The sequence below is a fragment of the Salmo salar genome, chromosome ssa26, assembly GCF_905237065.1.
Source record: "Salmo salar chromosome ssa26, Ssal_v3.1, whole genome shotgun sequence".
Classification (NCBI taxonomy): domain Eukaryota; kingdom Metazoa; phylum Chordata; class Actinopteri; order Salmoniformes; family Salmonidae; genus Salmo; species Salmo salar.
In genome coordinates, this window is record NC_059467.1 from 8,794,638 (window position 1) to 8,809,274 (window position 14,637).

A 14,637-nucleotide genomic window follows, 5' to 3' on the forward strand; every position below is an offset into this window, starting at 1 on the left:
TTATAGACTATTTGTGAAGTATTTATGTAGTGTTTATGAAGCCTTTATGAATGCCATTTAATGCCTTTATAAGTTGTACTCAAAATTATAAATACTAGTATTATTAATAGACTTATATTTGTTTGGGGTGTTAAGTGAGCTAGCAAGTGTATTATGGCATTTAGGTGTTATGGATAATAGCTCTGGAGGAGAGGTCGAGCCAAAACAAAGTAAACACTGCCTCCAGTACGATAGGTGGCGATATTGCACTGTTTATCTTGACTGCAAAACAAAGAAGCAGATGCAAATGTCCAATCTGGAGTATCATGGGTCATGCACTGCATACGTGGAGTGTCTGAAAGTGGGCGTGTCAACAGAAGTGGGTGTATGGAAAGCGAATCAGCTAATTGGGCAGATTTGTTGCCACTTGACCATTTTGTGTGTGGGCTGCACGACAAGTAGATTGTTGAAAACCGTAGCATTTTAGCTAACCTTAATACCGTCATTCTCCTAACCTGCCACGTTAATGATCCAAACCTGCTACGCATTTTAGCTAAGCCTAACACCTTTCCTAACCTTAACCTCATTCTACTAACATGCCACGTTAATTATCCTAACCTGCTACCTTCTTCTTTGGGATTTGGTTGGCGGATCGCATCCAACTTCGTAGTAAATCCTCGCAATCCCAAGTACTCCTCTGCCGCTGCCACCACAACCAGTATTTTCTGTGACTTTCGATCCATTTCTGCAGTACAATTGAGAACCATGGCTATAAATGCGAAAAAAGCCAACCTTACTGAAGCACATGTTCTTCCCATCACTCTTTCTCGGTCTCTGCCTACTCACAGGAATCCTCTCAGGATCCCTCACCCTGTACCCATCTTCCACTACCAATCTTCACTGCTTTGGCATACAACACTTTCTGTACTACTCTAGGCCATCATTGTAAATAAGAATTGGTTCTTAACTGACTTGCCTAGTTAAATAAAGGTTAAATACATAACCCTGGCAACCTCAATCTGCCTTTCTCTCACTAGACACCTCCGATCTCCAGCCCCATGGGCACCCCCACAACTAACATGCATAACTTGTCCCACCGATACCACACATTCCATCGTCTTATGCCCTCCTGCACACTTCTCACATCTAGGCATCTCCCTCCTACACACTGCTGCAACATGCCCATAAACTTGACACCTAAAACACTAGTATTTTCAGGAAACAAAAGCTCTCACGGGATAACTGACACTTCCTACCCTGACCTTATCTGGCAAAGACTCTTCATAAAAAGCATGACAGACAAAGTCTTCTGTTTCCCCACACTCTCCATCGGATCTACATCTCACCAAACTGTGTGTCACAGACACCAGGAATCTTATGTTTCAACTGCTCCTCCTTAACACTTAGTGTCGACCCCGTTATCACTCCTTTCATCGGCGCCCTTCTCTGGAGAGCAAAGCATGTCCCAATTCTTGTCCCTCATCGCGTAATCCGGATTACCCGCTCCCTCTGGGTGGAGGAAACACAATAAATCTACATGAGTCCACTCCTAGTTACCTTCACCAACTCAACAGTTCCCAACCTATCCTCCCCCACAGTTTGACACCACATATGTTTCAGCCAAAATGAAATGATCCATTGGCTCTACAAATCTGACTCCCACTGGGCCAAAATCATCCTTATCATTCTCGGGACGAGGCCTGAATTCTCATTGAAGAAATATTTGATCATCATACAGTTCTCTTTTGCCCAAATTATAATCTATAACAAACAAAATGGACTGCGTTTTGTAGACTTGACCATTTGCCAAAGTAAAAAAAAAAGCGTTTAGAAGGACTGCCAGGGCGAATTGAGTTATTGCACATCAAGGCAGGCCTTCCCTTACGGAAAAATTCAAATACATTATAGAACGGCGCAAATAGGATCTCACTATCTCGTGCTTCACTCTGCCCACCTCCTTGTTCTATGATTATTTTGATCCAATTGGAAACGACAGGCTATATATTGGGTTAATTTTCAAAAAAGATTTGCTCCAAATATGCAGTAACCCGTTATTTGAATCTGAACCGAGAAAGATGAACCCGGAAACATAACGCCCGAGCGGAGTTTCCACATCCGGTTTTCAGCGGAAAATGAAGCTAGTTTACGCGGAACCACAGCATGTGTACTTTTTTTGTGACTAAGATTTCGCTAAGTGTCTAGAATGATTTTCCAATGCCTCGACACGCAGCGTCGAACTCAAAGCATTCCGTTTACATTTTCGGAATAAGCTAACCAGTTACCCACCTGGAAGTACTTTGCCGTAGCACCAACTTTTTTTTTCTAATTCCAAACTGTCGTATGGAAGGTTTAGGGGGACCTGCAAAATCAAGGTAGCTACAGTAATTGCTAACTAACGTTAGCTAGTTGAGCTACTCTATTTATCTGAGCCACTAGTCTATGACAAACAATAGGCAACTCCATGTACAGATAATTCATGTATTTCAATCAATGCGCCCTTGCAAGTGGCATATTTGCCGTCAATATAGACTTCAATACATAGTTAGCGAGCAAGATGATTTGGCTACTTGGTGGTACTCACTATTCGTTTATGTTGTGTGCCAAGTCTCATTGGATCTAACATTACTGCAGTGAGATGCAAGTTAGGATTGTCAGGTAGCCTGAGGCTAGTTTGATAAGCTGTATGGGGGTAATTCAGGACACAAAGCACCCATTAGGTGTTGTGGTGTAATAAACAGTCGTGTTTACATGCAGACATAGGGAAGTAGTGTGGGTGGACTCCCTTGGTCAGTTGGTATAGGCCTAACGTTACACTTGGAATCACCACTATCTAATATTACAGAACGTATTTCCTCAGAATATTCCCATTCTCACTTTGATTTATAGGCTTAAGGAGATAGGCCTGGTCAGCTACTTGGAAATTACTAGGTCTAGCCAAACTATATTTAAGTTGACCCTGGGTGTCACCCAGATAGCTAGTTTAGTTGGTGTGAGATGGATGTAGATATAAAGCCAGAGAAGGAGGAGGTGGGGATATCCCCAGCTGTCATTTGGTCTGACACTTTTGATGCAGGTTATTCATGTGCCGAAAATAGATATGACACAGCAAAACAACGTCTTATTTGTAATCGGTTAGAAGATACAAAATCAAATGATAGCGAGATTAAAATGAAATCAACAAAAGTTGGTGCGCCACTTCAAACAGCTGTAAATGTGGGTGGTATAGGTGTTGTTCGTGTTCACACAGAACAGGATAGCCCAAGCACCTCTGTAGGGAATTTAATCAAAGAGGAGCCATGTTTTTACATGTCACCCAGTGATATTCAGATTGGAAAAGTATGTACCTTGTCTCGGTCTGTCCTGGTCAGCAACATTAAACAGGCAAATGTGATGTCCTTTGCAGAGAAAGTGGTGAAAAACTGCTACCCCTTGTGTAAAGAAATAGGTGTGGAATTTGATGTGAGATCCAAACCACTATCCAAAACAAAACTTGACTCACAGTTACTGACTAATGGTGTAATGTATGAGGTTCATAAGTTTGCAAAAAATACAAAAAGGAGTTATACGTATACTGTCTATAATATTCTGAAATATAATTTTAATGTATGTTTTCAAAATCAGAAACGCTGTCAAGATGCCTTACGTATTGCATCTAAACTGAATAGAATTGCCAAACGGAAACATGTCGCAAATAAAGACTTTTCAAAAAAAGTGTTTATAATACCGCTTGTGCCTAGACAATACAAGGAAAAAGAACCTACTTCACCTGCAAGATTCTCAAAAAGACAATTGGATTTGAAAAGGATACAAGAGGCAAATGATACAGAGGAGAAGAGGAACTGTCAGAAGATGGTTAGCAAGACCGGTTTGAAAAATCTGGTCGCTGATGCAAGGACTGTATGGTCTCTGCATGATGAAGAGATCATCTCTATCGAAACAGCTGAAACTGTCAAGCTTGGCCAAGATAATGGACCCACTGACTTCTGCTTAAAGGAGTCTGATGTTCACTCTGGGGTCACAGAGCAAACCCCATGCCCAGAGAACTACCAAGTTGACATTTGCAGGAAAATGATCAATGAAATTGTTACGAGTGGTGAAATGCAACAGATGAGATGGATTTTTGTACCTTTTTCAAACTGTTTTGGTGTTGGGACTGGTTCGGAAAAGAAATTTCAACAAATCCTTGCTGAATACAGATCAGACATCCTACCACTGGTAGTTGAGAAACATTGTGGCTTTAGTTCCACTGAAAAGACAATGATGTGCCTTGTAAGTCAGCTCTTCTGTGGCTTACATTTGATTGATGGCTTAGCTCACCAGGCAAAAACAACTCTTCTACTTTGGGAAAATATGATTTTAGGAGATAAAGAAGTAGGAGTCCATAGCTCCCCTAACATTGGGACAACAGAGTTGGAGTCTGGAACAGTGCGTTTGGTGAGTTCTGTGAGTGATGCTGTGCAAGAGCTTGGATGGGCAGAGGACGGTCAGCTTGTTCCGTTCGAAAGCTTTTTGACCAGCAAAAAAGAATTTGAAGAAGTTCCTTTGTCTCTATCCATTGGACACAGAATTGATGGTCTGTTTCATAATTCTGCTGGAGTGTGTAGCATCCATGATGATTTGGTTGAGTTTACCAGTACGTACGGAGCTGAGAGTAGTTTGCTTGCTGCAGTTGTTGCTGATTTGGAGGTTCAACAGTTCAAGGCCGGATGCAGAGCTCTGGGTCTGGTTTCCAAGCTTATCATTGATCCTCTCTGGAGAGCCTTAACTTTGAAGGGAAACGTGTTGGAGATGGAAGAAAGATACCAAACCCTTGTTACCAAACTTAAGGAATGGCAGGAAGATGGGAGAGACCTTGTTAAAGGAAATGCATGCTTGTTTGATGACATTGATGTACCCAAGAACCTTGTGTTTGACAGGCTTACCATGTGGACCGACACAGACTTTTTTGAGTTGACTGTTCAGATTGTTGAGTTGATCCTAGCCAGTTTTCTGAAGGTATGTTCTATGATGCTTCCAGTCGAACCAGAGCTCCTGTCAAAGAAAAATGATCGATTCAGGAAGGATTTGGCAATATTAGATCAATTGCAAAAGCTAAGTCAAATGCAGTCAGTATTGCCATTGAAGGCATGGACATGTGCAAGAAGAATCACACTTGGGAATGGCTGTCCTTTTGGATGAACCAAAAATAGTGTCAATGAGGAAAACATTCCAGACAGTGTAGGCAAAGGAAGAAGAAAAGCTCTCTGCCACACCTGCAGAAGAATGGAAATGGTAAAGGAATAGACATGAGACAGGATATGTATTTTTTAATTTTAATTTATCTATTTACTAATGAACCACAGTGCAGAACCTTTTAATAGCATGGCATCTTTCAAAAAATGCATGGAATGTGCTATTTTTTCTAGCACCTTAGCTTTTGTGTTTAGACTGGTGAAAGATAAACAGCAATGCAACCTCAGATGAGTTCAGACAAGTAGATACAAGTATAATATAGTTACATTATATACCTATTTTGTGGTATACTGTATAGCCTAAATATGTTCAAACGTGGTGTCAGTAAATGTTGAATGTCGAATAACGCTTATCCATTTGGTACCACATGTGAATGGTTCCACGTGCTTACCTGTTTTTATATTGTTTGAAATCCAATGTAGAGGTTTTTCAGGAAGTGTGCTGTCAGGAAAAGTGTAGAGGCAATAGTTGAATTTGCAGATTCCCTTGGCCTTCTATTCCCTTTTGATGCCTGGTCATGTTTATGAAAAAAATAACATGATCATTTTGAAAGGAGACCAGTCGTTTTTTTTGTGTTATTAGCTGATTTCTGGACCATTTTTCCCCCTCACTTTTTGTATGACCATTGAATTGCCTACTTGAATGGTCAACTTAAATAGAAACAAGATGGAGAGCAAGGCTCTGAAAGTTGTCAACTTTTCCACTGTCAAAATGAGTCATGCTTTGTTTTAATTGTTTTTAAATACATTTTTAAATCATATTTTCGTTATCCATTTTTGAGAGCCTGTTTTATCTCTATATTTTTGTTGGAGATCAAGATGTTTTCATTAGGACAAATGCACACTGGACTGCAGTGCTTTTGTATCTGCTGCAGCATTCAACCTTCCACATTACTGTAGACTTCAGGAAGAACATGCTTTTAGATATAAACATCAAATAATTAGCATAAGGTGAGAGCTTCATTCACTTCGAAAACTATTCACTGTTTCAATTAAGTAGCTATTTAGTTTCTTCTGTTTTTTGTTTTGTTTACTATGACAATGCATTCTGTCTTTCTGCAGGCCGAGTTCCAGGTTTGTGATGTCCACCATGAGAGATTCTTATTGAAGTTTAACCAGTGACTGTGTGTACCAGTGTTTCCTCTGGAAATGTTGTTAGCTGTGGGGGAAAACTTAGCAGGGGTGGGGGGGTCCCCCTTTTTTTGTGTGTTCTGGGGACCTCCCTGTAAAACTTAATATGTATAAGTACTCTGAACCTAGGTTCTGGTGACTTTTTAAAAGGAAAAAACTCAAAGGGAGAGGGACAAAGAGCATCTACTTTCACATTTAAATGTTCTTACTCGTTTCATTGCAGAGAAGTCCCTCTCACAATTAACGGAAGACACTGGTATAGTCAGTGTGATTGCTGCTATCTGGCTTTGGCAGGGGTAGAGCTGCCCCCACTCATCAAACTGTGAGGCCAGCTTTGTCATTGCTGTCAGCTTGTCCAACCTCTGAAATACATGAAAAACTAAGATATGTACACATTAAACAAGAGCCAACAGAGTGGTAGTTCAACAGGAAAAAGTGTTGGGCAACACTGGCCTGAAATATTCTCATCAAAAGATTGTCACACTCATGCCATACCTTGAATGCTTCAACTAGCACATGTTGCTTGTAAAAGAGGGCCACTCTTGCAGCAAGAACTGCCTGGAGAGGAGGGTCAGGTTAACCTCTCTTGGGTATGTGGGACGTGACCGTCCCACCCGCGGTACACACTATCAACAGCCAGTGAAATAGCAGGGCGGCAAATTCAAAACAACAAAAATCTCATAATTCAAATTTCTCAAACACACAAGTATTATACACCATTTTAAAGATCCTCCTTAATCCAACCACAGTGTCCGATTTCAAAAAGGCTTTACGGCGAAAGCATAAAATTAGATTATGTTAGGACAGCGCCTAAACAAGAAAAACCACACAGCCATTTTCCAAGCAAGGAGAGGCGTCACAAAAACCAGAAATACAGCTAAAATTCATCACTAACCTTTGATGATCTTCATCAGATGACACTCCCAGGACTCAGTGTTACAAAATACATGTATATTTTGTTCGATAAAGTTCATATTTATATCCATAAACCGCATTTTACATTGGCGCGTGATGTTCAGAAAATGTATTCCCACCAAACCTCCGGTGAATGAGCACATCAATTTACAAAAATACTCATCATAAACGTTGATAAAATTTACAACAGTTATTGAAAGAATTATAGATACACTTCTCCTTAATGTAACCGCTGTGTCAGATTTTAAAATAGCTTTACGGCGAAAGCACATTTTTCAGTATTCTGAGTACAGAGCTCAGCCATCAAAGCAAGCTATACAGTTACCCGCCAAGTTCTGGAGTCAATAAACTCAGAATTAGTATTATAAATATTCCCTTACCTTTGCTGATCTTCGTTGGAATGCACTCCCAGGACTCCCACTTCCACAAGAAATGTTATTTTTGTTCGAAAAACTCCATATTTATGTCCAAATACCTCCTTTTGTTCACGCGTTCAGATCACAAATCCAAAGGCATAACGCGTGAGTGTAAAACCAGAGACGAAAAGTCAAATGGTTCCATTACCGTTAGTAGAAACATGTCAAACGATGTTTACAATCAATCCTTTGGGTCTTTTTAACATAAAACGTTGATAATATTCCAACCGGACAATAGCGTATTCATTACAGAGGAAAAAGAAGGAAGGGCGTGCTTGCCTGCCTGCGCAGTAAACAACTCACTGGTCCCAGGCAGTCCACTGATTGACTGAGCTCCTATTCTCTGCCCAGTAACAGTAGACGCATGAAACAAGTTTCTAAAGACTGTTGACAGCCAATGGAAGCCTTAGGAAGTGCAAAATGACCCCACAGACACTGTAGTTTCGATAGGGATTAGATAGGAAAAACTACAAGTCACTTCCTGGTTGGATTTCTTTCTCAGGTTTTTGCCTGCCATATGAGTTCTGTTATACTCACAGACATCATTCAAACAGTTTTAGAAACTTCAGAGTTTTATCTATCCAAATCTACTAATAATATGCATATCCTATCTTCCGGGCTCGAGAAGCAGGCAGTTTAATTTGGGCACGTTATTCATCTGAATTTCTGAATACTGCCCCCTACCCTAGAGAAGTTAAAGGTGTTTCTTCTGCATTACGAAATCCTTGTCGACCCACTGTGCTGTCAGACTCAGCATGCTCATGAGGCTAACATCGCTGGTCCAAATGTCATTCGTGAAGCTAATAGCAGTGACGCCCATAGCAAGTAGCTCATGGATGTGCGTTTCAACAATACTGTGTAACTCCGGTAGGGCAACATCTGAAAAATAGCGCCTACTTGGTAGTGTGTACCGGGGCTCGAGGTGCTCGAACCAGTTCGGCAAAAGCCAACATCATCCATGACAGAGAACGGTTGATGGTCAAGGGCAATGAATTCCATTATCTTGGCGTGAATGGATTTCGCCTTTAAGTTGTCTCGCTGGAATTTTCTTAGTCTTTCAAATGACTGCTTGACTTGAACATGTTTAGTTGTTGGAAGTGTGCGCTTAGTTTTGTTATGCTTTTGTTCTAAGTAGGGGGGTGATGCACTTTCCAATGAGTAATTAGATCTGGTATTGAAAGATTTCACTTTCTCCCCTCCTCGGGAAATAATAGCAGCACAAATGTTGCATATGGCCTTTTTGTTATCTTCCTTTAAAACTTCAAAATAGATCCACACAGCTGACGTTGTGGGCTTGGTTAGGAATGCTGTGTTGCATGTGTAGTGCTGTATTTTTCGTGGCATCATTACATCATCTACATACGTTATATAGGTACAGTGGGGGGAAAAAGTATTTGATCCCCTGCTGATTTTGTACGTTTGCCCACTGACAAAGAAAGGATCAGTCTATAATTTTAATGGTAGTTTTATTTGAACAGTGAGAGACAGAATAACAACAAAAATATCCAGAAAAACACATGTCAAAAATGTTATAAATTGATTTTCATTTTAATGACTTGGAGAAGATCTGCAAAGAGGAGTGGGACAAAATCCCTCCTGAGATGTGTGCAAACCTGGTGGCCAACTACAAGAAACGTCTGACCTCTGTGATTGCCAACAAGGGTTTTGCCACCAAGTACTAAGTCATGTTTTGCAGAGGGGTCAAATACTTATTTCCCTCATTAAATGCAAATCATTTTATAACATTTTTGACATGCGCTTGTCTGGATTTTTTTCTTATTCTGTCTCTCACTGTTCAAATAAACCTACTATTAAAATTATAGACTGATCATTTCTTTGTAAGTGGGCAAACGTACACAATCAGCAGTGGATCAAATACTTTTTTCCCCCACTGTACCCACGTCAGCTTTGACATCAATTTTGCACATTGGCGTTAAACTAGACATCGGGCCGATGTTGGCATTTGTAGCTAATATCGGCCAATTCCGATATGCTTACCGATATACCGTGCATCCCTAGAAATAATAGAAAAGTGAAACATGTAATAATAGATACACAATGAGTAACGATAGCATGGCTATATACAAGGGGTACCAGTACCAAGTTGATGTGCAGGGATATGAGGTAATTGAGGTATATACTGTATGTACATATAACTAGGAATAAAGTGACCGATAGTAAACAGTAGCAGCAGCGTATGTGATGAGTTAAAAAAAAGTAAGTTCAGGTAGCTATTTGGTTAACTATTTAACGAACTATTTAGCTTATGGCTTGGGGGTAGAAGCTGTTCAGGGTCCTGTTGGTTTCAGAATTAGTGCATCAGTACCGCTTGCCGTGCGGTAGCAGAGAGAACAGTCTATGACTTGGGTGGTTGGAATCTTTCTCTGACACCACCTGGTATAGAGGTCCTGGTATGGAGCTCGGGCCTAGTGATGTACTGGGCTGTCTGCAGTACCCTAGTGCCTTGCAGTACCGTACCAAGCAGTGATGAAGCCAGTCATGCTGTTCTCAATGATCAGTCAAGACTGCATGTAGTATTTTTACCTCTACAGTGTAGAGTCAACCATGTGGTGATATGAAACATTCCACATTGTTCCTCTGATTTATGTATCACTGGTGGGGAGACAGTTTCTGGATCAAAATATATGCAAGTAATGCTGTGACTTGGGATTTGATATCTTTTTACAATGATTAACACTGTCACTAGGCCGGGATGAAGTGGATATTCATATCCTCTCATGACTGGAGGTCAATGAGGTTATTCATTTTATTTTATTAATTTGCTTGATCTAATCATTTCATACATATGTATTCACAGGTGATGCGTGTGCTTCTCTTTCAACTTGATGCATGTTATTTGAATCTGGGTGTACAACAGCTCTTTTCAGGGTCCAGTTTGTGATCCTCAAAAATGTATTAGTAGTGTCTTTTTTGTTGTGAGTTCCACTTATTTTTTTGTACTGTCTACTAACTTTCCTGCCGGTTTGAATATTCATGAAACATGATCATCTTTGGCTCTGCTCCTTATGTTTATTCACAGATCCTCTGCTTGAAACAATTACGGGATGTGAAGTCTGATTCTGTTCTCAACTTGTTGACCTGCCCTGAGGATGTTGAACACCACTGTTACACCTTCAGCCATTTATTTTTTTCCTGTCAGTCGATGGGCTGACTGACCTCAAGGCGCAGAAGGTGTTTTAAGGTTTGTCGTCAGACACAAATTATTCAGAGTCTGTTGTGAAAGACAAAGATATCCAGTCATTTCTAATTATTTATAATGTATGACAATAGTAGTTAAACACGACTCGAGAAATTATTGAATTACATATTCCTTGGCGGCAGTCAGCCTAGAGGTTTGAAATGTGAATCAGTTACTGAAGGGTGTCTAGTGTCATTTCCCAGCTGACCTCTGTGTACTAGTGTTGTGCCTTTTAGCTGGGCACATATGGGCCCTAAAATGTTCCATGTGTGGTGTGCTGCGGCTGACCTGGTGCCTCTGCACGTGTGTTTTGGGGGGTTGGGAAAGGCTAAAGACAAAGTTCAATTTCTGGAAAAAAGGACAAAGCATTATCCTGTTGTATTTTAGGTATAGGAAATGGTCTGGTCATCTAGTCTGGTGCAGTGGGGTGTTCCAGGTCCGCAACACTTGAGGAGAAAACTTCTTAATCATGATAAGGTATGGTAAACTTGTGACTGTACGTGTCATAGTCACTGTGTGGACCTCTATGAATCATTACTTAGCTAGGGACAGTTAGCTGCTTGCACATACAATAAATATTTATACAACTTTCTACAAATTAGCTTGCCACTGTAAATGCTCAAAAACATGATGGTTCTTATCACACCGAAAGCGCACTTGATGATTAAATTATTTGTGTTGCTCCTTCCTTCACAGGTCCTCTGCTTGCCATACTAGAGGGACATAGTCTGTTTCTATCCTCAACTTGCGGACCTGCCCTGAGGATGTTTTACACCACTGTTGCGCCTTCAGCCATGTTGATTTCCGACTGGTTGTCTTTGGACTACATGCCATGGGCTGACTGACCTGAACCTTTACCAGAACAGAAATACAATGTTCATCAGACTTTCCTCACATTGGACTACTCTCTGATTAGTTATGAGGTCACAGGAAATGGACTCATTACTCATAAATCATTGCAGCTCACTTGACTGCTTCTGACTGTGGGTAGCAGAGCTCTCTGGTGTTTCACTATTTGAAATTAAACAACAAAAATGTAAATGACCATTGTTTTACACTTCCGACATATCGCAGCAGTAAGAGTAGTATTCTACCCGACTCATATAAACAACATCCTTGAGTGTTTCGTTGATGAATGTATCTTTATAAGATTGTATTCCTTTTTTACCTGTAAAAAACCTGTAGACATGCATGATCCTGTAAATATTTTCAAGGAACATAAATCTCACTACTTGGTATTTTTATATGGGGATTGTGAGAAATATATTTGTAATGTACTTTTGTATGTTAATTGTAAATCAAAATAGTTTTCATTGGACTAGTCCATAAGATTTTAGTCAGGATTTGTTTGTCTTCACCAAATGTTCTTAATTATGCAACCTTTTTTGTCCAATTATCTCCACGTAATACAGCCATCTTTTCCATTCTTGGTTATCTGCCTCTGTAGCCTTTATCTAAACTTTCATTTTTTGTATTACTTTATTATTTTTATTGCTACTGTCTTCACATGGAGATGTTAGTTATGGGTTGATGATTCCAATTTGGCAACAGGTGCTTGGATAGTTGGGATTAAATAAGTATTGTTACGGTAATAAAAATGTAAATATCGGTCCCACTTTAAACCAAGTACTACATTCACAAATCATCTATAAGTGTTTGTCGTACTCTATGAAGGGTTACATACCCATTGCCACTGTAGAGTGAATTGCCAAATGTGACATAACTCAATATGTATGTTCACACACCATTTGTAGAGTATGACATATGGTTATAGACTATTTGTGAAGTATTTATGTAGTGTTTATGAAGCCTTTATGAATGCTATTTAATGCCTTTATAAGTTGTACTCAAAATTATAAATACTAGTATTATTAATAGACTTATATTTGTTTGGGGTGTTAAGTGAGCTAGCAAGTGTATTATGGCATTTAGGTGTTATGGATAATAGCTCTGGAGGAGAGGTCGAGCCAAAACAAAGTAAACACTGTTGCCTCCAGTACGATAGGTGGCGATATTGCACTGTTTATCTTGACTGCAAAACAAAGAAGCAGATGCAAATGTCCAATCTGGAGTATCATGGGTCATGCACTGCATACGTGGAGTGTCTGAAAGTGGGCGTGTCAACAGAAGTGGGTGTATGGAAAGCGAATCAGCTAATTGGGCAGATTTGTTGCCACTTGACCATTTTGTGTGTGGGCTGCACGACAAGTAGATTGTTGAAAACCGTAGCATTTTAGCTAACCTTAATACCGTCATTCTCCTAACCTGCCACGTTAATTATCCAAACCTGCTACGCATTTTAGCTAAGCCTAACACCTTTCCTAACCTTAACCTCATTCTACTAACATGCCACGTTAATTATCCTAACCTGCTACCTTCTTCTTTGGGATTTGGTTGGCGGATCGCATCCAACTTCGTAGTAAATCCTCGCAATCCCAAGTACTCCTCTGCCGCTGCCACCACAACCAGTATTTTCTGTGACTTTCGATCCATTTCTGCAGTACAATTGAGAACCATGGCTATAAATGCGAAAAAGCCAACCTTACTGAAGCACATGTTCTTCCCATCACTCTTTCTCGGTCTCTGCCTACTCACAGGAATCCTCTCAGGATCCCTCACCCTGTACCCATCTTCCACTACCAATCTTCACTGCTTTGGCATACAACACTTTCTGTACTACTCTAGGCCATCATTGTAAATAAGAATTGGTTCTTAACTGACTTGCCTAGTTAAATAAAGGTTAAATACATAACCCTGGCAACCTCAATCTGCCTTTCTCTCACTAGACACCTCCGATCTCCAGCCCCATGGGCACCCCCACAACTAACATGCATAACTTGTCCCACCGATACCACACATTCCATCGTCTTATGCCCTCCTGCACACTTCTCACATCTAGGCATCTCCCTCCTACACACTGCTGCAACATGCCCATAAACTTGACACCTAAAACACTGTAGTATTTTCAGGAAACAAAAGCTCTCACGGGATAACTGACACTTCCTACCCTGACCTTATCTGGCAAAGACTCTTCATAAAAAGCATGACAGACAAAGTCTTCTGTTTCCCCACACTCTCCATCGGATCTACATCTCACCAAACTGTGTGTCACAGACACCAGGAATCTTATGTTTCAACTGCTCCTCCTTAACACTTAGTGTCGACCCCGTTATCACTCCTTTCATCGGCGCCCTTCTCTGGAGAGCAAAGCATGTCCCAATTCTTGTCCCTCATCGCGTAATCCGGATTACCCGCTCCCTCTGGGTGGAGGAAACACAATAAATCTACATGAGTCCACTCCTAGTTACCTTCACCAACTCAACAGTTCCCAACCTATCCTCCCCCACAGTTTGACACCACATATGTTTCAGCCAAAATGAAATGATCCATTGGCTCTACAAATCTGACTCCCACTGGGCCAAAATCATCCTTATCATTCTCGGGACGAGGCCTGAATTCTCATTGAAGAAATATTTGATCATCATACAGTTCTCTTTTGCCCAAATTATAATCTATAACAAACAAAATGGACTGCGTTTTGTAGACTTGACCATTTGCCAAAGTAAAAAAAAAGCGTTTAGAAGGACTGCCAGGGCGAATTGAGTTATTGCACATCAAGGCAGGCCTTCCCTTACGGAAAAATTCAAATAAATTATAGAACGCGCAAATAGGATCTCACTATCTCGTGCTTCACTCTGCCCACCTCCTTGTTCTATGATTATTTTGATCCAATTGGAAACGACAGGCTATATATTGGGTTAATTTT

The 14,637-nt window shown here is 40.5% G+C and overlaps 1 long non-coding RNA gene across 1 annotated transcript; it reads left to right on the forward strand.

The window, feature by feature from the left end:
- Positions 1-5,131: 5,131 nt before the first annotated feature.
- LOC106609868 (uncharacterized) lies at positions 5,132-13,623 on the forward strand. The gene is made up of 4 exons (XR_006762138.1): positions 5,132-6,161; positions 10,713-10,874; positions 11,259-11,348; positions 11,568-13,623. It is a non-coding gene; the product is annotated as an uncharacterized lncRNA (long non-coding RNA).
- The last annotated feature ends 1,014 nt before the right edge of the window (positions 13,624-14,637 follow it).